We start from the raw sequence: 25729 nt of genomic DNA on the forward strand, positions 1-25729 counted from the left end.
AGACTTTTTTGTGCTGGGATGGTAATTAAAATCATTAGGTATCGGATACAAATAATATATAATTTACTTCCTTAAATTACCTAATTTTTTCCATTCATATTTTCCATTTAAAATTTATTCAAGCACAATCTGTTCAATATTTTTTTTTTTACCCTAACTCCCATTCACTTTCATCCAAAATGCAACATGTTTTGTACTGCAATAGAATTTGTCTTGATTTTATAATCATTTGTGTATCAGTTAAAATAAATATTTACTTTGTAAAATTTAATTAATTTAAATGTATCATGCACATCAAAAATCAACAAAGAATTTTAAAAAGCAGGTTAGCGGATTTTGTTAAAATAAACAAATGGATTAAATGTCAGTAGTTTGTTTTTGTTTTTCATTTTTTTCATCATTTTTCCTTCAACAAGTTGACCACAAATATTACATAAGACCTCCTGCATATACACATTCAAACTCACACACACATACGTGTATAATGTGAGCATGCATATATGAATGGTTGTGGCAAACAAACAACTATGAAACAAACTTAATTAAATGCATTGTTTGATTACACTCTGGAAAACATGAAACAACACTTCTTAGAGCAATGATTGCATTAAATTGTCGAAACCACAAAACAAGCTTCAAAGCTCATGTGGGGTCAAGTGATTTGTAATTCTGCATATTATGGAATAAAAAAATGATTTTTTCGTTTTTCTTTTTCTTTTTAGGAGAAAAGCAATTAAGAAGAAAACGACTACATTATACCCTCCGATATATTCCATGCAAATATTTACATTTAATATTTACCCAGCAAAAAAAATTCGTAGTTCTTCTCAAGGCACAACTTTAAAAGAACTTCCAAAAATGCTCTCCCAAAGATGTTCTTTCTTTTAACTACACAGGAAGTTCATTTTTTAATGGATAATTAATTTTTTTGTGTTTCAAATAGGTTAAAAACAGATTAAGAATAAATAAACCCAGCAAAAAACTTTGGAAGTTCTTCCAAAGGCACAACTTTAAAAGCACTTCCAGAAGATGTACTCCCACTGATGTTCTTTATTTTATCTACCCAGGATGTTCTTTTAATTCAATTTTTTATAACTTGGTTTTTTCATACCTTTAATGGGTAATTTTAACTTTTTTTGTTTCAAATAGGTTAAAAACAGAGTAAGAATTCATAAAATGGTAGAAATCATAAAAATTTTGTCGAAAAAAATACTAAATCTAATCTGAAAAAATTGTGAATTTTTGAAAATATTTGAGGTTAGACGTTTCCGACAAGCGTTAAAATCCATTAAAAATCATAAAAAATTATAAAAATTATTTATTTGACAAAATATCACAGAATTTTTTAAATTTACATCCAAAACATTGAATTCGGATCACACCTAAAGAAGTGATGCAACGGCTGTAGAAATGGTGGACTTCCGTCCTATGACAAGCCCATGTTAAATTCATCGCTTCTGCGTCAATTTTGCACCACTTCCGTATCCAAAAAGAACATATTCATTACTTTTTTGGTGACGCTTTTTTTGCTGGGAAAATAGTACAAATTATTTAAATTTAGCCGAAAAAATGCTAAATCCTTTGTAGAAAAATTTCGAATGTTTGAAAGTATTTGATCACAAAAGTTCCAGATAAGCGTTATAATGCATTAAAAATCATAAAAATGGTAAAAAATGGTATTGTTTATTTGTAAAAATATCACAAAATTTCTTAATTCACATCCAAAACACTGAATTCGCCTCATACCTTAAGAAGTGATGCAAATTCAGTGCAGCGGCTGTTGAAATGGTGGACATCCATCCTATGACAAGCCCATGTTAAATTCATCGCTTCTGCGTCAATTTGGCACCACTTCCGGATCCACTCCGGGGCATATATCAAATACTTACCGAAATAAACCAAATTTGATGTAACGCTGTATGTATCTACCTTGTCTAAGCGACAGTTCTATATATATGCGACTCGTTTCTGGAACCAATCAACCCAATCAACTTCAAGTCTAAAGCAATTAAATAAATTTTTAATTTAGTATAATAAATGTAATCCCTGTACATTGGTATTATTATCTTTTAAATTTTATTTAAATTTATTAAATTAATTTTCTACTTCTATAATTGATATACCAATATCGATTCCAATACTTATTATAAGATATATCTCTTTTTGTATTAGGAAATTAAGCAAATAAATAAATGAAAAATTTCGAATTTCAGGTAAGTGGGATGGAAATATAGGCATTTGAAAGCTCAAGAAATAGGTCTATATGAGGGCTACACTAAAACCATGGTCCAATGTTTACTATATTCGGCTCACTTATTTGTATTTCTGGATCAAAAATATCTTTAAACAAATATAAACAGCAGTAAGTTCAGCCGGGACGAATCTTAAGATAATCACCATTTTCGGCAAACCTCCTTTATGGTCCTAAAATACCTGTATATTTTCAATTTCAGGCAAATTGGATAAAAACTACGGATACTATAAGCTCAAGAAATAATATCGGGAGATCGGTCTATATGGGGGCTATACCAAAACATGGACCGATAATCACCATTTTCGGCACACATCTTTACGACCCCAAAATACTTCTACATATCAAATTTCAGGCAAATTGCATAAAAACTACGGTTTCTATATTCTAAAGACCCCAAATCGCGAGATCGGTTTATTTAGGGACTATATCAAAACCTGGACCGATATAGCCCATCTTCGAACTTGAACTGCCTGCAGATAAAAGACGAGTTTGTGCAAAATTTCAGCACGATAGCTTCATTATTGAAGACTGTAGCGTGATTACAACAGACAGCCAGCCAGACAGACAGACGGACATGGTTATATCATCTTAGAATTTCTCTCTGATCAAGAATACATATATACTTTATATAGTCGGAAATCGATATTTCGATGTGTTACTAGGTTAGATTAGGTTAGGTGGCAGCCCGATGTATCGGGCTCACTTAGACTATTCAGTCCATTGTGATACCACATTGGTGAACTTCTCTCTTCTCACTGAGTGCTGCCCGATTCCATGTAAGCTCAATGACAAGGGACCTCCTTTTTATAGCCGAATCCGAACGGCGTTCCACATTGCAGTGAAACCACTTAGAGAAGCTTTGAAACCCTCAGAAATGTCACCAGAATTACTGAGGTGGGATAATCCACCGCTGAAAAACTTTTTGGTGTTTGGTCGAAGCAGGAACCGAACCCACGACCTTGTATATGCAAGGCGGGCATGCTAACCATTGCACCACGGTGGCTCCCTAAGACCATATATTAACAACATGTACCAAATTTCAGCCGCATCGGATGAAATTTGCTTCTCTTAGAGGCTCCGCAAGCCAAATCGGAGGGTCCGTTTATATGGGGCTATATATAATTATTGACCGATGGGGACCAATTTTTGCACAGTTGTTAGATACCATATACTTACACCATGTACCAAATTTCAACCGGATCAGATGAAATTTGCTTCTCTTAGAGGCTCCGTAATCTAAATTTGGGGGTCCGTTTATATGGGGACTATACGTAAAAGTGAACCGATATGGCCCATTTGCAATACCATCCGACCTACATCAATAACAACTACTTGTGCCAAATTTCAAATCGATAGCTTGTTTCGTTCGGAAATTAGCGTGATTTCAGCAGATGGACGGACGGACATGCTCAGATCGACTCAGAATTTCACCACGACCCAGAATATATATATATATACTTTATGGGGTCTTGGAGCAATATTTCGATGTGCTACAAACGGAATGACAAAGTAATACCCCCATTCTATGGTGGAGGGTATACAAATTTCGAATTTCAGGTAAATGGGATGGAAATATCGGCACTTGAAACCTCTGTATGAGGGCTTCACTATATTCGGCTCACTTATTTGTATCTCTAAACAAGTAGTATATACAGCAGTAAGTTCTGCCGGGCCGAATCTTAAGTACCCACCACCATGAATCAAATATAATAGTTTCCTTTGAAAATTCTTCGTTGTATCGGCTTACTTGATAATATATAGAATTTCAGGGGATTTTATGACTAATATTCTCCCAAGCAGATCAGTTAACCAATACGCTTCCTTGCTTCATACATTTAAAAATTTTACATTCAGTTTCAAGCAATTTTCATGATCAGCCTAATATGGCATCACCATTCTATGGTGGTGAGTATAAAAAAATAATTTCCGAGAAATTTTAATTTTGGTCCAATTATGGACTAATATGAACCAATTTTGTATGCTTGTTAGAGGATATATACTAACATGACGTACCAACTTTCAACCGGATCGGATAAAACCGGCAAATCTGGGGCCAGTTTATATGGGACTATACCTAAAAGGGGTCCGATATGGCCCATTGGCAATACCATCCGACCTACATCAATAACAACTACAAGTGCCAAGTTTCAAGTCAATAGCTTGTTTCTTTTGGAAGTTAGTCTGATTTCTACAGACGTACGGATAGCCGGACAGACAGACGGACATTGCTAGACTAGAATCAGAATTTCATCACGACCAGAATATATTTATTTTATGGGGTCTAAGATATTCATCTTCGATGTGTTACACACGAAATGGCAAAGTTGATACACCCCCATCTTATGGTGCATGGTATAAAAAATGTTGGAAACAACATCAAATTTTAGAATCAGTTTGGATTTGTTCAAATTGGCTACCTTTGGTACGAAGTATGGCTGCCAAACGAACAACAAAGGTATCACACACTGTACGAAAGTGGTTCTGCTGCACCCAGAGAAGGAATATGATCACTTCCTAGAACAAAATGTTATTTTGAACAGTGATCATGCAACATGTTCCTCCCAACCATTTTATTTTCTTCCATATTAGGTATCGGATTTCATCAACCATTTTATGTTTGAAAAAAAAAAATAACATGTTCCATGTTCCACACAACATTTGCTCTAGGAGGTGATTGTAATCATTCTCTGTGTATGTATTTTGGTCCCTTTTTGCACCGAAAAAAAGTGAACTGTTTTATAGGAAGAATGAACTACTCGCACGAAAATTGAACTTAGTTTTACTCCACACTTTGAGATTTCCACAAAGCGTTGTTAAAACCAGGAAAATTTAATGCCCTGTTGTACTTTTTAACTGCAGTTCACGAAATTACATCCTCTCATAAAAGAAAAAATTAACTAAAAGTAAAGAAGAAAATCATTGGCGCAAAATCATCAACATTTTAACCATACAGTAGTTCATTTTTACTATTTTTGGGAATCGTACGAAAATCTTCGTTTGCTTTAGTACATATTGAACTTATGTGTACGGTCATTAAGCTTTATACCCACGTTTAGTTCTTAAAATTTTTGAGACATACTTAAAAAAAAGTAAGATTTCATTAAGCTGTAGAAAATTTCGAAAAAAAATAATAAAATTTAGCTACTAGCAAATAATTTTTTTCCAATAAAAATAAGTTAAATTTAGCGTTAGTTTAACTACGGAAATTTTTTTCTGTGTGGCATGATCGATACTTTGGATTTTTTTGTCGACATTATGTGGTAAAAATGAAGCGAGGAAATTCCGTTTTAAGACATTATCGGTTGAAGCGATGGTACTGAATCCTGCTAGAATGCACATGGCGCTTGAGTACTTGTCGCTAATCGAAGGTGGCGGTTGGGTTAGGTATTGTGCAGGCACACCGCTCTTCCAGGCTCACTTACCGCAGTGGTAAACTTCTCTCTTATCACTGTGCACCGATTCCATATAACCACCGTGGTGCAATGGTTAGCATGCCCGCCTTGCATACAAAAGGTCGTGGGTTCGATTCCTGCTTCGACCGAACACCAAAAAGTTTTTCAGCGGTGGATTATCCCACCTCAGTAATGCTGGTGACATTTCTGGGGGTTTCAAAGCTTCTCTAAGTGGTTTCACTGCAATGTGAAACGTCGTTCGGACTCGGCTATAACATGGAATCGGGCAGCACTCTGTGATAAGAGAGAAGATCACCAATGTGGTATCGCAATGGACTGAATAGTCTAAGTGAGCCTGATATATCGGGCTGCCACCTAACCTAACCTAGCTCAATAACAAGGGACATCTTTATATAGCCCAATTTTTATAGTCGATCTGAGCATGTCCGTCCGTCCGTCCGTCTGTTGAAATCACGCTAATCACGAACGAAACAAGCTATCGACTTGAAACTTGGCACAAGTAGTTGTTATTGATGTAGGTCGGATGGTATTGAAAATGGGCCATATCGGTCTACTTTTACATATACCCCCCATATAAACGGACCCCCAAATTTGGCTTGCGATTGCTCTAAGAGAAGCAAATTTCATCCGATCCGGCTGAAATTTGGTACATGGTGTTAGTATATGGTCTCTAATAACCATGCAAAAACTGGTCCACATCGGTCCATGATTATATCTAGCCCCCATATAAACCGATCCCCCGATTTGGCTTGCGGAGCCTCTAAGAGAAGCAAATTTCATCCGATCCGGCTGAAATTTGGTACATGGTGTTGGTATATGTTCTCTAATGACCATGGAAAAATTGGTCCACATCGGTCTATAATTATATATAGCCCCCATATAAACCGATCCCCAGATTTGACCTCCGGAGCCTCATAGAGGAGCAAAAGTCATCCGATCCGATTGAAATTTGGTCCGTGGTGTTAGTAATTGTCTCTAACAACCATGCCAAAATTGGTCCATATCGGTCCATAATTATATATAGCCCCCATATAAACCGATCCCAAGATTTGACCTCCGGAGCCTCTTAGAGGAGCAAAATTCATCCGATCCGGTTGAAATTGTGTACGTGGTGTTAGTATATGGTCTCTAACAACCATGCCAGAATTGGTCCATATCGGTCCATAATTATATATAGCCCCCATATAAATCGATTCCCAGATTTTCGGTCTATAGTTATATATAGGCGATCCCCAATCACACAAAAATTGGTCCTTATCGGTTCATAATCATGGTTGCCACTCGAGCCAAAAATAATCTACCAAAATTTTATTTTTATAGAAAACATTGTCAAAATGTTATTTCTTCAGCAGAATTTTCTACGCAATCCATGGTGGAGGGTACATAAGCTTCGGCCTGGCCGAACTTACGGCCGTATATACTTGTTTGTTTTTTTTTTTTTTTTTGTTTTTCGGTGAAACGTGGATTGAACCTATATCCCTTTGTATACAAGGTGGGCATGCTAACCATTGTTAATTTTTGAGCTGACTTCTTTGGGGAGCCACCGTGGTGCAATGGTTAGCATGCCCGCCTTGCATACACAAGGTCGTGGGTGCGATTCGTGCTTCGTCCGAACACCAAAAAGTTTTTCAGCGGTGGATTATCCCACCTCAGTAATGCTGGTGACATTTCTGAGGGTTTCAAAGCTTCTCTAAGTGGTTTCACTGCAATGTGGAACGCCGTTCGGACTCGACTATAAAAAGGAGGTCCCTTGTCATTGAGCTTAACATGGAATCGGGCAGCACTCAGTGATAAGAGAGAAGTTCACCAATGTGGTATCACAATGGATTGAATAGTCTAAGTGAGCCTGATACATCGGGCTGCCACCTAACCTAACCTAACCTAACCTTTGGCAAATCTATTGAGTGATCACAAATTGATTAACATCTGATTTAAAAGAAAATCAAATTTGGTAACTAGCCACTCCTTGATTCATTCCAGACTAATTTGTTTGCGCATTGGTGAGATCTTTTTATAATTTCAATGACTTCAGTCGAAGCTCATTTTTCAATAAACGTAGCATCCGTTCTTGTGATTTGTTCAGCTCACGAACAAGTTTTCTACCATTGCGAAGTAGATTTCCATTAAATCTAGCCTTCATTTTTCGGTTTATTCCTGATGTTGTTACCGTGTTTAGTTCACTCTTTCAACACGATGCAGCGCTGTCAGTATGAAGCAATCAAACTTTCACGCATGAATTCCATCACGAATTGCTCTATTTCTGAAGGAAATAGATCAAAATGCTTTTGCAAAATTATAAACAATAAAACGAATTGTCATTGGAATAAGCTCGCAGTTGTCAGACGAACGCGTTTAGAAATGATATAAACTTGAAGTTGGATATTAGACATATCAACCTCACTGCATACTTTATAAAGTCGTTGCAGGTGGAATTGTAACCTCGTTTGCATTCTGTGGTGGTGGGTATGCCGGAATTACTCTTTAACAGAGAGATATAATACAAATCCATGATGTAAGGTAAATAAGTTTCCACTTTGCCAAATTTTGGTATTTTCTTATTTGTTTAACATATTACCTTAAGTGATTGCAATGAATTCACTATAACAATTCTCTGAAGTAAATTATAAATAACTTATTTTGAAATATTTCAAAAGTATTTCAGATACACTTAAATATATGTATATCAGCACCATATGTTATTATAATTATTTTTTATTACCAATAATATTTTACCGTACATTACTACATCTGTACAAAGGAAGCCACAACTCTTTGTGGTGATGGCATAATTTTTTATCCAACAATGAATTTTACTTTTTTGTATGCCACAATAAACTACTTAAAATAATGAGAAATGCATTGCATTACCTTAACAAATGCATAGCAATACAATTTCATTCTTTCATTGTTGAATAAAAATGCAATGGACTTTTGTATTATTCAGTTTCATCAATTGAAATGAATGAAAAATGTGATGATTCATATATTGGAAATTGGTTTGGTTTCGTTTTCCATCAATTATCATAATCTAGGAATTTGGGAAAACTTCCCCAAAACACAGAAATAAATATTGACAAATTAGTTTTCATTATATCTATCTGATGCACTCTTATCGTATTGTCTTTAAATACAAATCCAAATTCACTTTTTATCCATATAGCTTATGATGATGACAAAGCACATGCCCAAAGCACGCCTACACGCCTACACACTCATAATCATTCGATGTGAGATTATGCTAGCATGCGACTTTGACTGCTAGTGTGAACATTTAGCACAACAAATCTACAATACATTGTGAACACTGTCTACACACATTAGTCTATTTGTCTGACTGAGTAAGAGGACTACAATGAGAGCAGAGATTATCCAGTCATCTACAACACGTATATCTGTACGCTGCATGCCACTCAAGTTGGGGCATTCTAAATTCTGAACAAAACACTTTTGGGGCCATTGAACTAAACATTATTCCTACTTATGGATCTATGCGACTATGGGTTGACTGCATGCAAGCAGTTTTGTATGCTAATTTTTTGTATTCTGAAATGATTGAGTTTTAAATGAAGAATGGAGGAAAAATGGTGTGACAATGAAAATGACATGATTCGTTATGTTTTGATATGTGCTTCGTTTGAAGAATGATACCTCAATTAATACTGCAAGTAAAGTTCAATCTTTAATATTTAAGAATAAACTTAATTTGTCTCCATTTGATAGCTGAAGAGGGACGTGTGATCACGGTTGCCAGTCGAGCCAACAATAATCTACCACAATTTGGAGAAAATTCTACCAAAAAACTTCCAAACAAAAAAAATCTTCTATAGAAAATTTTGTAAAATTTTTTATTTCCATAGAAAATTTTGCCAACATTTTATTTCTATGGATAATTTTGTCGAAATTTTATTTCTATTTTCTAAAGAAGTTAAATTGTAGCAAAAATTTTAATTTCTTTAGAAAATTTTGTCCAAATTTTTTCTATAGAAAAGATTCTCAAAATTTTATTTCTATAGAAAAGTTTGTCAACATTTTATTTTTTGGAAACTTTTGTCAAAATTTGATTTCTTTGGAAAATGTTGTCAACATTTTATTTCTACAAAAAAATTTGTAAAATTTTATTCCAGGGAAATTTTTTGTCAAAATTTTATATTTACCGAAAATTTGTGCAATTTTTCCAGAGAAAATTTTGTCAAAATTTTATTTCTATAGAAAATGTTGTCAAAATGATAATTATTTCTATAGAAAATGCTATCAAAATTTTATTTATTTCCATAAAAAATGTTGTCAAAATTTTATTTCCAAAAAAATTTTTGTCAAAATTTTATTACAATAGAAAATTTAGTCAAAATTTTATTTCAACAGAAAATTTTGTCAAAATTTTATTTCAATAGATAATTTTGTCAAAATTTTATTTCTATAGAAAATATTGCCAAAATTTTATTTCTCCAAGAAAATTTTGCCAAAATTTTATTTCTATAGAAAATGTTGTCAAAATTATATTTCTTTAGAAAATTTTGTCACAATTTTATTTCTATAGAAAATGTTGTCAAAATTATATTTCTTTAGAAAATTTTGTCACAATTTTATTTCTATAGAAAAATGTGTAAAAATTGTATTTCTATAAAAAATTTTGTCAGTATTTTATTTCTATAGAAAATTTGGTCAAATTTTTATTTCTATAGAAAATTTGGCCAAAATTTTATTTCTATAGAAAATTTGGTCAAAATTTTATTTCAATAGAAAATTTGGTCAAAATTTTATTTCAATAGAAAATTTAGTCAAAATTTTATTTAGAGAATTTTTTAAAAATTTTATTTCTATAGAAAATTTGGTCAAAATTTTATTTCTATAGAAAATTTTGTTAAAATTTTATTTCTATAGAATATTTTATCAAAATTGTATTCTCAGAGAAATTTTTGTCAAAATTTTGTTTGTATTGAAAAACGTGTCAAAAGTTTATTTCTATAAAAAAATATGTAAAAATTTTATTTCTATAAAATATTTTGTTAAAATTTTATTTCTATAGAATATTTTGTCAAATTTTATTCTCAGAGAAATTTTGTCAAAATTTTATTTCTATAGAAAAACGTGCCAAAGGTTTTTTTCTACAGAAAAATGTGTAAAAATGTTATTTCTATAGAAAATTTTTTTCAAAATTTTATTCCTAGAGAAATTTTTGCCAAAATTTTAGTTCTATAGAAAATTTGGTCAAGATTTTATTTCTATAGAAAATTTTGTTAAAATTTTATTTCTATAGAAAATTTTCCAAAATTTTATTTCTGTAGAAAAATTTTTAAAATTTTATTCTCCAGAAATTTACGAAAATTTTGTCAAAATTTTATTCTTAGAGAAAATTTTGTCAACATTTTATTTCTATAGAAAATTTTGTCAAAATTTTATTTCTATAGAAAATTTGATCAAAATTTTATTTCTATAGAAAATTTTGCTAAAATTTTATTTCTATAGAAAATTTTGTTAAAATTTTATTTCTATAGAATATTTTGTAAAAATTTTATTCTCAGAGAAATTTTTGTCAAAATTTTGTTTCTATAGAAAAACGTGTCAAAAGTTTATTTCTATAGAAAAATGTGTAAAAATGTTATTTCTATAGAAAATTTTGTCAAGATTTAATTTCTATGGAAAATTTTTTCAAAATTTTATTCCTACAGAAAATTTTGTCAAAATTTTATTTCTATAAAAAATTTTGTCAAAATTTTATTTCTATAAAAAATGTTGTTAAAATTTTGTTTCTATAGAAAATTTTGTCAACATTTTATTTCTATAGAAAATTTTGTCAAAATTTTATTTCTATAGAAAATTTTGTCAAAATTTTATTTCTATAAAAAATTTTGTCAATATTTTATTTCTATAGAAAATTTTGTCAAATGTTTATTTCTATAGAAAAATTTCTCAAAATTTTATTTCTCTAGAAAATTACGAAAGTTTTGTCAACTATTTATTTCTTTTGAAAATATTGTCAAAATTTTATTTCTATAGAAAATTTTGTCAAAATTTCATTCTTAGAAAATTTTTTGTCAAAATTTTATTTCTATAGAAAATTTGATCAAGATTTTATTTCTTTGGAAAATGTTGTCAAAATTTTATTTCTACAAAAAAATTTGTAAAATTTTATTCCTGGGAAATTTTTTGTCAAAATTTTATTTCTATAGAAAAGTATGTCAAAATTTTATATTTACCGAAAATTTTATTTCTATAAAAAATTTTGTCACAATATTATTCCCACATAATTTTTCGTGAACATTTTATTTCTATAGAACATTTTATCAAAATTTTATTCTTAGAGATTTTTTTTTTCGAAATTTTATTTCTATAGAAAACTTTGACAAAAAGTTATCTCTATAGAAAATTTTGTCAAATTTTTTTTTTTCAAATTTTATTTCTATAGAATTTCTATAGAATTATTTTAAATTTTATTTCTATAGAAAATTTTGTGAAATTGTATTTCTTTAGAAAATTTTGTCAAAATTTTATTTCCATAGAAAAATTTGTCCATAGAAAATTTTGTCAAAATTTGATTTCTATTGAAAATTTTGTAAAAATTTTATTTATTTCCATAAAAAATGTTGTCAAAATTTTATTTCCATAATTTTTTTTTTTTACATTTTATTTCTATAGATTTTTTTTAATTTTATTTCTATAGAAAATTTTGTCAAATTTTATTTCCTTAGAAAATTTTGTCAAAATTTTATTCCCATAGAAAAATTTGTGCAATTTTTCCAGAGAAAATTTTGTCAAAATTTTATTTCTATAGAAAATGTTGTCAAAATTTTATTTATTTCTATAGAAAATGCTGTCAAAATTTTATTTATTTCCATAAAAAATGTTGTCAAAATTTTATTTCCAAAAAAATTTTTGTCAAAATTTCATTTCAATAGAAAATTTAGTCAAAATTTTATTTCAATAGAAAATTTTGTCAAAATTTTATTTCAATAGAAAATTTTGTCAAAATTTTATTTCTATAGAAAATTTTGCCAAAATTTTATTTCTCCCAGAAAATTTTGCCAAAATTTTATTTCTATAGAAAATGTTGTCAAACTTATATTTCTTTAGAAAATTTTGTCAATATTTTATTTCTATAGAAAATTTGGTCAAATTTTTATTTCTATAGAAAATTTGGTCAAAATTTAATTTCTATAGAAAATTTTATCAAAATTTTATTTTTTATAGAAAATTTTGCCAAAATTTTATTTCAATAGAAAATTTTGTCAAAATTTTATTTCTATAAAAAATTTTGTCAAAATTTTATTTCTATAAAAAATTTTGCCAAAATTTTATTTCTATAAAAAATTTTGTCAAAGTTTTATTCCTAGAGAATTTGTTGTCAAAATTGTATTTCTATTGACAATTTTGTCAAATTTTATTTCAATAGAAAATTTTGTCAAAATTTTATTTCAATAGAAAATGTTGTCAAATTTTTATTTCTATAGAAAATTTTTTCAAAATTTTATTTCTATATAAAATTTTGTCAAAATTTTATTTCTATAAAAAATTTTGTCAAAATTTTATTTCTATAAAAAATTTTGTCAAAATTTTATTTCTATAAAAAATTTTGTCAAAATTTTATTCCTAGAGAATTTGTTGTCAAAATTGTATTTCTATTGACAATTTTGTCAAATTTTATTTCTCTAGAAAGTTTTGTAAAAATTTTATTTCTTAGAAAAGTTTGTCAAAATTTTATTTCTACCGAAAATTTTGTCAAAATTTAGTTTCTACAAAAAATTTTATCAAAATTTTATTCCTAGATAATTTTTCGTGAAAATTTCATTTCTATCGAGCATTTTATCAAAATTTTATTCTTAGAGAATTTTTTTTTTTCAAAATTTTATTTCTATAGAAAATTTTGTCAAATTTTGTATTAACGAATTTGTTTCATTGGCTGACTGTTAACGACACATTTCGTTAATATAACGAAACTTTTTCTACTAGTGTATAGAAAATTTTGTCAAAATGTTATTTCTTTAGAAAATTTTGTCAAAATTTTATTCCTATAGAAAAATGTGTCAAAATTTTATTTCTATAGAAATTTTTTTTATATTTTATTTTTATATCTAATTATACAATTATTTTTCGAGCTTTATGGACAGATATATGAACATGGTTAATAGAAACATTGAAAAGAAAACGCCAGATACAAATCTATACACGCCTGGACTGTACATGTTTCGGTTCGGGCGAATGAACCTTTCCACAGCCTTTAGTATAGATCTGGCTGGGAGAGATAACTCAATTTTGGGCCCTTTATGCTAACTCCTTATGGAGAAAACATTTGGGAAATTTTCTCTTACAAACTGAATCATCTTTTCTCCCACTGTACATCATATTTTCATATAACTTACAAGTCGACTGTTCACGACTTAGGTGAATTCTAACAAATTAGCTTTCTAAAAATAAATTTCGTGTTGTTGCATTACTATGTAACAAAACGAAATAAAAATAAGATTAAGGGACTTGTAAGTTATATGAAAAGATGATGTTTTATTTCTTTAGAAAATTTTGTCAAAATTTTATTTCCATAGAAAATTTGACAAAATTTTATTTTTATAGACAATTTTGTCAAAATTTTATTTCCATAAATTTGTCAAAATTTTATTTCCATATTCCATAAATTTTGTCAAAATTATATTTCTATAGAAAATTTTGTCAAAATTTTATTTCTTTATAAAATGTTGTCAAAATTTCATTTCTATAGAAAAATTTGTCATATTTTACTTCTATAGAAAAATTTTGCAAAATTTTACTTCTATAGAAAATTACGAAAATTTTGTCAAATATTTATTTCTATAGAAAATTTTTTAAAAATTTTATTTCTATAGGAAATTTTGTCAAAATTTTACTCATAGAGAAATTTTTGTCAAAATTTTATTTCTGTATAAAATTTGATCAAGATTTTATTTCTTTGGAAAATTTTGTCAAAATGGTAGTTCTATAGAATTTTTTTTTTTAATTTTATTTCTATAGAAAATTTTGTCAAAATTTTACTTCTATAGAAAATGTTGTCAAAATTTTATTTCTATAGAAAATTGTGTCAAAATTTTATTTCTCCCAGTTTCTGTGTTTTCTTTATTTTGTATATCTCTCTCAATCGTTTGAGGTTTACAAAGAAATTATAAAAAAGGACGTAACAGTTCGGAGAGATCAGTTTTAGAATTTACAGAAGATTTTTTTATATAAGAAAAAAATTGTTCTCGCTTTTAAATATCAAAGTGTAGTCCGCGAAATTTAGTTCAGAATTTAACACCTTACATATGTTTTTTTTTTTTTTTTTTTTTACAAACATAAAATAACTTCATTACTTAGTCTGCTAAATAGGAAAAAAATCGAAAATGATTTCATAAAGTATGTTTAGACGTCCATCGCCAAAATGTAAAGGAGAAACCACATCAAGATTTTTGGTGTTCGTCCTATTCTTGAATTGTTGTAGGAAAGGCAGCTATGCATGATCCTTGAATACACATATTCAAAACACCAAAAGATTCTTCTGAGGGGGGGTTATTTCTTAAAGCTTCTTCCATCAATTCAAATTCATATATTTCCTTAATGATGGATTGCTTATGGTAAAAACTCGATTAGCCAATTTGATTTGATTCGATTTCAATTTTTTTTTTTATTTTTTAGATAAAATCTCATTTAATATGTGAAATATAATGCTGTTTGATTTTTTCGAATATTTGGTCAATCTAACACTACCATCCGCTTGTCCATTTATATATTTGATGCAACTAGCGTGAAAACACTGCCGTATTCTCGGTTTGTAAAATTTTCTCACTGAACCATCATCTATCGAAACTTTTGTAAACTAATTTTCAAAAATGCGCGTTCAAAAATCAATGAACATGATTTTTTTATTATACCGATGTTACACTTTTTGGCCCATAAAGTTTCTTCTGTGCACATGGTCAATTTTTGTACTTCGAGTCATTTGTCTTGTTCTCTGAACTACTACTCCATGAAGAGGTAAACCTTTATAATTCTAACAATATCAACTGAGAAACATTAGAATTATGGAAGCTCCAAAGCTTCTTATTAAATTTTGTATTACTCACTAATTCAATAATGACATCTATATGCGAAAATATATCTTATCGTATAAAAATAACAAGGACACAAACCGTTGGTTTGTGTCTTTGTGAACTTGGAGACCACATGGCCTGTGGTCTGTAGGTTCACGAAACTCGCATTCTACGAAAGTTAAAGTAAATCATTGCAAAGCTTGTTGAATAATAATATGTGAAAAGCTTTTTATTATAAACACTCATGTTTGCTTTGTTGCGAAGTATTGGAAGACAACACTGCATTGGCAAATCATATCCCAATAAACACAAACGTTTGAAAAATGCTAAATTTCAACAATTTTTCAAACATTTTTTCAAAGGATTAGGGTAATATTCAAGTTGAGAAATTGTTGAGAAAATCGCGTTCTCACCAAAAAACAGACATTACCCTCAACAGTGAAATTCAACACATTAGCAATAATATCTCAAGTGTTATCCTCAAATTGAAATGCATCGCTACTCAATGATTTGTCAAACAATTTTCGATGCGAGTCAAATTCAAAATAAACATCGTTGCAAATACTTTTCAACCTAAATTTGTATGAATGATATCCCCACTTCAAATTGAAAGTCAAAGCCAAAATTCTATGAATTTTGTATAATTTATTCATTTTCATCAAAATAAACTATATAATAATACACTACAATACATAATACACTACAATACCAATTGATAAATAATAAACTTATTAAACATATCAACAAATAAGAACCAAAAACAAACAACAAAACTTTAAATATCTTAAACATTATTAGTAAACACTTTTGCATTGGTAATTCGATTTCCTTCCTTTTGGTGTCATAAAACAGAATTAAAATTTATTAACATGCGGGCAATTTGAAATTAGGAACGTACTGGACCGCGTGTTAGAATTGATTTCCAGCAGAAGGAATTCACAAAATATCCACTTTAAACTGATAATAGCATATGAATTAAACTGACGATGTGATGCACATTTTCATCCAGAAGTTGTTGATTTCAACAATTTGTTGTTTTAACAATTTTAATTGGTTGCACTTGTAATGTTTCTGGAAACTTTTTCTTGTCGATAAGCCACTCATTTTTCATTGGTCAGCTTCTTATTGCTTGCAAGAATGTAGCATCTAAAGATTTTAGTTTTCGGCAAAGAGATTTAAATTTAGTGACTTCTCTAAAGTGTTGATTTAATTTTTCATATTGACGTACCAATTATTATAAACTATTTGAAGCAGTTCCAGTTAATTGTCCACCATTTTTTCATCGGTCAGCTTTTTAATGTTTTCAAGAACGTAGAATCCATAATTTTAGTTTTCTGCAATGAGATATACATTTAGTGACCTCCCTAAAGTTTTATTTCATTTTTATACCCTCCACCATAGGATGGGGGGTATATTAACTTTGTCATTCCGTTTGTAACACATCGAAATATTGCTCTAAGACCCCATAAAGTATATATATTCTGGGTCGTGGTGAAATTCTGAGACGATCTGAGCATGTCCGTCCGTCCGTCTGTTGAAATCACGCTAACTTCCGAACGAAACAAGCTATCGACTTGAAACTTGGCACAAGTAGTTGTTATTGATGTAGGTCGGATGGTATTGCAAATGGGCCATATCGGTCCACTTTTACGTATAGCCCCCATATAAACGGACCCCCAAATTTGGTTTGCGAGGCCTCTAAGAGAAGCAAATTTCATCCGATCCGGCTGAAATTTGGTACATGGTGTTAGTATATGGTCTCTAATAACCATGCAAAAATTGGTCCATATCGGTCAATAATTATATATAGCCCCCATATAAACCGATCCCCCGATTTGGCTTGCAGAGCCTCTAAGAGAAACAGTTTTCATCCGATCTGGCTGAAATTTGGTACATGGTGTTAGTATATGGTCTCTAACAACCATGCAAAAATTGGTCCATATCGGTCCATAATTATATATAGCTCCCATATAAACCGATCACCCGATTTGGTTTGCGGAGCCTCTAAGAGAAGCAAATTTCATCCGATCCGGCTGAAATTTGGTACATGGTGTTAGTATATGGTCTGTAACAACCATGCAAAAATTGGTCCACATCGGCCCATAATTATATATAGTCTCCATAAAAACCGATCCCCCGATTTGGCTTGCAGAGCCTCTAAGAGAAACAAATTTCATCCGATCCGGTTGAAATTTGGTACATGGTGTTAGTATATGGTCTCTAACAACCATGCAAAACTTGGTCCATATCGGTCCATAATTATATATAGCCCCCATATAAACCGATCATCCGATTTGGTTTGCGGAGCCTCTAAGAGAAGCAAATTTCATCCGATCCGGCTGAAATTTGGTACATAGTGTTAGTATATGGTCTCTAGCAACCATGCAAAAATTGGTTCACATCGGTCCATAATTATATATAGCCCCCATATAAACCGATCACCCGATTTGGCTTGCGGAGCCTCTAATAGAAGCAAATTTCATCCGACCCAGCTGAAATTTGGTACATGGTGTTAGTATATGGTCTCTAACAACCACGCAAAAATTGGTCCATATCGGTCCATAATTATATATAGCCCCCATATAAACCGATCACCAGATTTGACCTCCGGAGCCTCTTAGAAGACCAAAATTCATCTGATTTAGTTGAAATTTGGTACGTGATGTTAATATATGGCCTCAAACGCCCATGCAGAAATTGGTCGATATCGGTCCATAATTATATATAGCACCCATATAAACCGATCCCCAGATTTGACCTCCGAAGCCCCTTGGAAGAGCAAAATTCTTCCCATTCGGTTGAAATTTGGTACGTGATATTAGTATAGGGTATTCAACAACCATGCAGGAATTGGTTCCTATCAGTCCATAATAATATATAGCTCCAATATAAACCGATCCCCAGATTTGACCTCCTTTTGGAGAAGCAAAATTCATCCGATCTGGTTGAAATTTGGTACGTGGTGGTAGCATATGATATTTAACAACGATGTGAGTTGAAATTTGTGGATGACAGTCTTTCGTAGAAGTGTATACGCAATCCATGGCGGAGGGTACATAAGATTCGGCCTGGCCGAACTTACGGCCGTATATACTTGTTTATTTTCTCTTACCTATTTTTATAAACTATTTGGTTATTTGTCTAAAATTTTCCATTTTTTTTATTTCTTGCAATTGACCACGAACTTCGTTGCACAAATAAGTATTGAAAACCACATGGTTTTTTCGTTGCATTTTAGGGTAGTGTTTTGTCAAAGTTTTCTCATATTATCTTCAACACCTTTTCAAAGATTTCGTGAACATTTTGGCAAATTGGAAGTAATTCGCAAACAATTTGAAGATGTATTGAAGATGAGCTATTTCAAGTCAAGTTGAATTTATGTTGAAAATTATATTTACCCTCAAACTGAAAAGTTGTTGCATTTGAAAAACGCTCATCCTGTGTTTATTCCCAATAACCACAAACGTTTGAAAAATACTAAAATTCAATAATTTTTCAAACATTTTTTCAAAGGATTAGGGTAATATTCAAGTTGAGAAATTGTTGAGAAAATCGCGTTCTCAACAAAAAACAGACATTACCCTCAACAGTAAAATTCAACACAATAGCAATAATTTCTCAATTGTAATCCTCAAATTGAAATGCATCGCTACTCAATAATTTCTCAAACAGTTTTCAATGTGAGAAAAATAAAAAATTACCATTGTTGCGAATACTTTCAAACCACAATTTGTATGAAAGTCAATCCTAGTTCTAACTGAAAGTCGATACTAAATTCCTAGGGATTTTGTAAATTTTATCATTTTTTTCGTTAACAAATATAATAATCTTAAAAATAACATTAATAATATATAAAAATAATAATATAATACCAATCCAAATGTAATTATCTTATTAAACGTATTAATAAATAAAACTATGAATACAACTTTAAATATCTTAAACATTTTTACATGTATAATTCCATTTCCTCCATAATGTTGGTGTCATTAATATGCTGGCAATTTGAAATAATTACTATCGAGGAACTTGCTGGCTTGTGTGTTAGAATAGATTCCAGCAAGAGGAAATCACAAAATATCAAACTGATGACGGGATGTAAATTGATGTAATGCACATTTTCATCCAGAAGTTCTTGATATAGGAATTGCTGCACTTTGGTTTATTTATTGCACTTTGTAAGTTTTCTGAAAACTTTTCTTTGTTGTTCCCTTCATCGGTTTTTCATCGGCCAACATCTTCCAAGAATATACCATCCAATGATTTTAGTTTTCTGCAAAACAATCGAGTTTTGTGATTTCCATTATGTTTTCATTTCACTTTTTATTTTGACTTACCAATTTGTATATCTTCCAACTGACCACGTACTTCGTGATTTCCTCAAAAACGTTGGTGTTACAAAATTGTTGTTATTAAAATACTGGCAATTTTCAGGAACTTGATGTCCAGATAATTGGAATAAATTTCCAGCAATTTCAATTCACAAAATAACAAATTAAACCGATGATGCGATATGAATTAAACTATATCACATCGATAGTTTAATTTATATCGCATCATCGGTTTAATTTGTTATTTTGTGAATTGCGAATTATCATCCAGTAGTTGTTGATATGGAAAAGCATAAATACCAAGTTTTTTTGGTTGCACTTTGATTTATGGAAACTTTCTCTTCTCGATAAGCCACTACCATTTTTCATCGGCCAGCCTCTTAATGTGTCCAAGAATCAGCATCCAAATATTTTAGTTGTCTGCAAAGAGATTTGAGTTTAGTGACTTCCTTAAAGTTTTCATTTCGTGTTTTAGTTTTACTTACCAATTATTATAAGCAATTTCAATTGATTATTAAAAAATTTCCACATTTTTGTATTTCTTCCACGAACTTTGTTGTCCAAAGTCGTATTGAAAACCATGTGGTTTTTTCGTTGCATTTCAGGGTAGTGTTTTGTCAAAGTTTTCTCCAATTATCTTCAACACATTTTTAAAGTTTTCGTCAACATTTTGCCAAATTGGTTGTAATTCGCAAACAATTTGAAGATGAATTGAAGATGAGCATTTTCAAGTCAAGTTGAATTTATGTTGAAAATGATATTTACCCTCAAACTGAAGAGGTGTTGCATTTGAAAAACGCTCATCCTGTGTTTATTGGGTTGGGATGTTTTTCAAATACATATGTTTTATGGAACATATTACAGAGTATATATTTAGAAAGAGATTGCATCAAATTCGAATCAACAATTCGAAGTTTGCGAGTTCCATCCAACATACAAAAATACTGTCCGTGGAAAGGTATCGTAACAATTACTGTCAGTAAATTATTAGGTATCGTTTATAGTGTATTTTTTATGTTATTATAATATTCTCAAGTTATTATGTTATTACTAAGTTAAAATAGTAGATGTGAATTGCTTTGTACACTGAAAAAATATTGTAGTGAGACCAAAGATTCCGTGTCCTTAAAATACGAACGTGACACATTGCGTCGAAACGTCAATTTAAATATTAGTGATATTGGTAGAAAATGAACAAATGTAGGGAAAATATAACTGAACAAATATATCTGAAAATAGAACTGTCCCTGTTATAGATGAAAAGGGCCAGAAAGGTGTTAATTAACCTTATTATAAATGCATTTAAACCAGTTAGGGGGTGGGTTCATTATGGTCTAAAGACAAATGCATGAAGTGGCTACCAACCGGCTAAATACAGCCACACTGGTAGAAAAAGTTTCGTTAATCCGATGAATTTCTACGTTGTATTAACGAAATTCTTTATTAAAAGTCAGCCAACGTAGAATTTCGTTATAACAACGTAATTTTACGTTATATTTACGAAACCCTTTATGGAATACATTTCGTAGTATTAACGAATAATAACGTTGCTGTTACGTAGCCTTTTCGTTGTATTAACGAATATTATTCGTTGTATGAATGAAATTTATTCATTATAGGGATGCAGCTTATACGTTGTATGAATGAAAATCATTCATTGTATGAACCCAGTTTTTTCATTGTATGAATGAAAGGCGAACGTTGTATAAATGAACACAAACGTTATAAATGAACACAAACGTTATATTATAAAACCTAACCAATTATTGCATTTGAGTATAGTCATTGGTAGTGTATTATTTTTTGTTAAGATCTTTGAAATATGATTTATATATTGATAAATTAAGTAATTTAATAATCATATATTGTGACTTTCACTTAAGAAAAAAAGCCTCTTATTTCTAAGACCAAAAAATGATAATCGTATCGCCGTGTCCATTTACCCATTTTTTTTTTTTTTTTGCAACCAAGGCTCATTACGGTAATGGTAACGGGTTCTTCGTCTGAAAGTTCACTTCCCCGGGGCATTTTCACTAAAGATTAAAAATTTACACTAAATTTCTAGCGAATATACAAAAAACAACAATTTAACTCACCCACCATCTATTTTTATTATTCACAACGAAACTGTAATGAGCCTGTGCACTTTTCAGCGAAAAGAACGTAAATGTTGTTAAGGTTTGCCCATCAGACAAGTTTTCAGTTGAACTTTTTACCGTTTGTTTTTCAAGACGCACACGCAAACATGTGCTTACGTTTTAGAGAGAGAGTAAGGAGAGGTAGATATACTCAAACTCCCATTCGTATTATTAATGAACATATTTCATTAATATGACGAATATAATAATTTAAAATTTATTTTTTAACGATCCATATCATTATACTAACGATCGCTTTCGTTTTATAAATGACATTTTGAAATTCCAATTTCGGAGTATATAAAACGACTGTTTTATAGGCTAAAAGTTTCCAAAAGTTACTCTCTATGTGCAAATTATTATAATAATTTCATCTTGAAAAAAAAAATTATTCCAATTCTTGAAAAAATTACAAAGTTAATATTCGTAATATTAACGAAACGAGTTTCATTAATATAACGAAAAACCAAAACACAAAATTGTCTTTCAACGATTGATTTCGTTGTATTAACGATCACTTTCGTTCTTATAACAAAAAATTTCGTAATATTAACGAAAAATAATCAACGAAGCCCGTTCGTTAATAGTACGAAACATTTTTCTACCAGTGCAGTCCCATGACCTGTATAAAATTCCACCTGCTTGGGTTGAATTGGCACCAAAACAAAACTGAAGGGTTAGTATAACTACTGTTACTTATTTGTCATTGTAACGGTCATTTTCTTGTAGCTCCGTTTGGTTTTAACTGCCAGTTAACAGAAAGTAAATTGTAAATATCTTCCCTCCGGTCAACTTTAACTGAAAAATTTTCGGCATATAAATTTTTAACTGGCATGTGGAATATATAGGCAAGATGACAGATATGTCCATAGTACAGTTTAAAAGTTCGTTAACTAACGGAACACTAACGGAGCTTCATGAAAATGGGGGTAAATCGGATAAGGTATGCTGATGAAATGTATATGACAATTTAGTTAAAAGTTAGTTATTCTCTAAATACAAAATACAACACTCCCAATAAACACAGGATGAGCGCTTTTCAAATGCAACAACTTTTCAGTTTGAGGGTAAAATTTTCAACATAAATTCAACTTGACTTGAAACAGCTCATCTTCAATACATCTTCAAATTGTTTGTGAATTACTTCCAATTTGCCAAAATGTTGACGAAATCATTGAAAATGTGTTGAAGATAATATGAGAAAACTTTGACAAAACACTACCCTAAAATGCAACGAAAAAACCATGTGGTTTTCAATACTTATTTGTGCAACGAATTTCGTGATCAATTGCAAGAAATTAAAAATATGGAAAAATTTAGGCAAACAACCAAATAGTTTATAAAAATAGGTAAGAGAAAATAAAAAATGAAATAAAACTTTAAGGAAGTCACTAAATGTATATCTCTTTGCAGAAAACTAAAATGATGGATTCTACGTTCTTGAAAACATTAAAAAGTTGACCGATGAAAAAATTGTGGACAATTAACTGGAGCTGATTCAAATAGTTTATAATAATTCGTACGTCAATATGAAAAATTAAATCAACACTTTAGAGAAGTCACTAAATTTAAATCTCTTTGCAGAAAACTAAAATCTTTGGATGCTACATTCTTGCAAACATTAAGAAGCTGACCAATGAAAACATTAAGAAGCAGATCAAGAAAAAGTTTCCGGAAACATTACAAGTGCAACCAATTAAAATTGTTAAAAACAACAAATTGTTGAAATCAACAACTTCTGGATGAAAAGGTGCATCACATCGTCAGTTTAATTCATATGCTATTATCAGTTTAAAATGGATATTTTGTGAATTCCTTCTGCTAGAAATCAATTCTAACACGCGGTCCAGTACGTTCCTAATTTCAAATTGCCCGCAGGTTAATAAATTTTAATGCTGTTTTATGACACCAAAAGGAAGGAAATCGAATTATCAATGCAAAAGTGTTTACTAATAATGTTTAAGATATTTAAAGTTTTGTTGTTTGTTTGTTTTTTTTTTATACCCTCCATCATAGGATGGGGGTATATTAACTTTGTCATTCCGTTTGTAACACATCGAAATATTGCTCTAAGACCCCATAAAGTATATATATTCTGGGTCGTGGTGAAATTCTGAGTCGATCTAAGCATGTCCGTCCGTCCGTCCGTCCGTCTGTTGAAATCACGCTAACTTACGAACGAAACAAGCTATCGACTTGAAACTTGGCACCAGTAGTTGTTATCGATGTAGGTCGGATGGTATTGAAAATGGGCCATATCGGTAAACTTTTACGTATAGCCCCCATATAAAGGGACCCTCAGATTTGGCTTGTGGAGCCTCTAACAGAAGCATATTTCATCTGATCCGGCTGAAATTTGGTACATGGTGTTGGTATATGGTCTCTAACAACCATGCAAAAATTGGTCCACATCGGTCCATAATTATATATAGCCCCCATATAAACCGATCCCCAGATTTGGCTTGCGGAGCCTAAAAGAGAAACAAATTTCATCCGATCGGGCTGAAATTTGGTACATGGTGTTGGTATATGGTCTCTAACATTCATGCAAAAATTGGTCCTCATCGGTAAATAATTATATATAGCCCCCATATAAACCGATCCCCAGATTTGGCTTTCAGAGCCTAAAAGAGAAGCAAATTTCATCCGATCCGGCTGAAATTTGGTACATGGTGTTGGTATATGGTCTCTAACAACCATGCAAAAATTGGTCCATATCAGTCCATAATTATATATAGCCCCCATATAAACCGATCCCCAGATTTGGCTTGCGGAGCCTCAAAGAGAAGAAAATTTCATCCGATCCGGCTGAAATTTGGTACATGATGTTGGTATATGGTCTCTAACAACCATGCAAAAATTGGTCCACATCGCTTCATAATTATTTATAGCCCCCATATAAACCGATCCCCAGATTTGGCTTGCGAAGTCTCCAAGAGAAGCAAATTTCATCCAAGCCGGTTGTAATTTGGAACATGGTGTTAGTATATGATCTTTAACAACCGTGCCAGAATTGGTCCACATCGGTCCATAATTATATATAGCCCCCATATAAAACGTTCTCCATTTTTGACCTCCGGAGCCTCTTGGAGGAGCAAAATTCATCCGATCCGGTTCAAATTAGGAACGTGGTGTTAGTATATGGTCTCTAACAACCATACCAAAATTGGTCCAATCACACAAAAATTGGTCCATATCGGTTCATAATCATGGTTGCCACTAGAGCCAAAAATAATCTACCAAAATTTTATTTCTATAGAAAATTTTGTCAAAATGTTATTTCTATAGAAAATTTTGTCAAAATTTTATTTCTAGAGAAAATTTTGTTAAAATTTTATTCGGTTCATAATAAAATTTTCATCATTTTCAAAATTTTATTTCTATAGAAAATTTTGTCAAAATTTTATTTCTATAGAAAATTTTGTTCAAATTTTATTTGGTTCATAATCATGGTTGCCAGTCGAGCCACAAATAATCTACCAAGATTTTATTTCTATAGAAAATTTTGTCAAAAGTTTATTTCTATAGAAAATTTTGTTAAAATTTTATTTCTGTAGAAATT

At 30.7% G+C, this 25729-nt stretch overlaps 1 long non-coding RNA gene across 1 annotated transcript; it reads right to left on the reverse strand.

Moving 5' to 3' along the window:
- Positions 1-16607: 16607 nt before the first annotated feature.
- On the reverse strand, positions 16608-17034 carry LOC142238075 (uncharacterized). Its single transcript, XR_012722641.1, has 2 exons — positions 16927-17034; positions 16608-16844 (listed from the first exon to the last, which is right to left on the reverse strand). It is a non-coding gene; the product is annotated as an uncharacterized LOC142238075 (long non-coding RNA).
- Between the last annotated feature and the right edge of the window lie 8695 nt (positions 17035-25729).

This window comes from Haematobia irritans, chromosome 1, assembly GCF_050003625.1.
Source record: "Haematobia irritans isolate KBUSLIRL chromosome 1, ASM5000362v1, whole genome shotgun sequence".
NCBI classification, from domain to species: Eukaryota; Metazoa; Arthropoda; class Insecta; order Diptera; family Muscidae; genus Haematobia; species Haematobia irritans.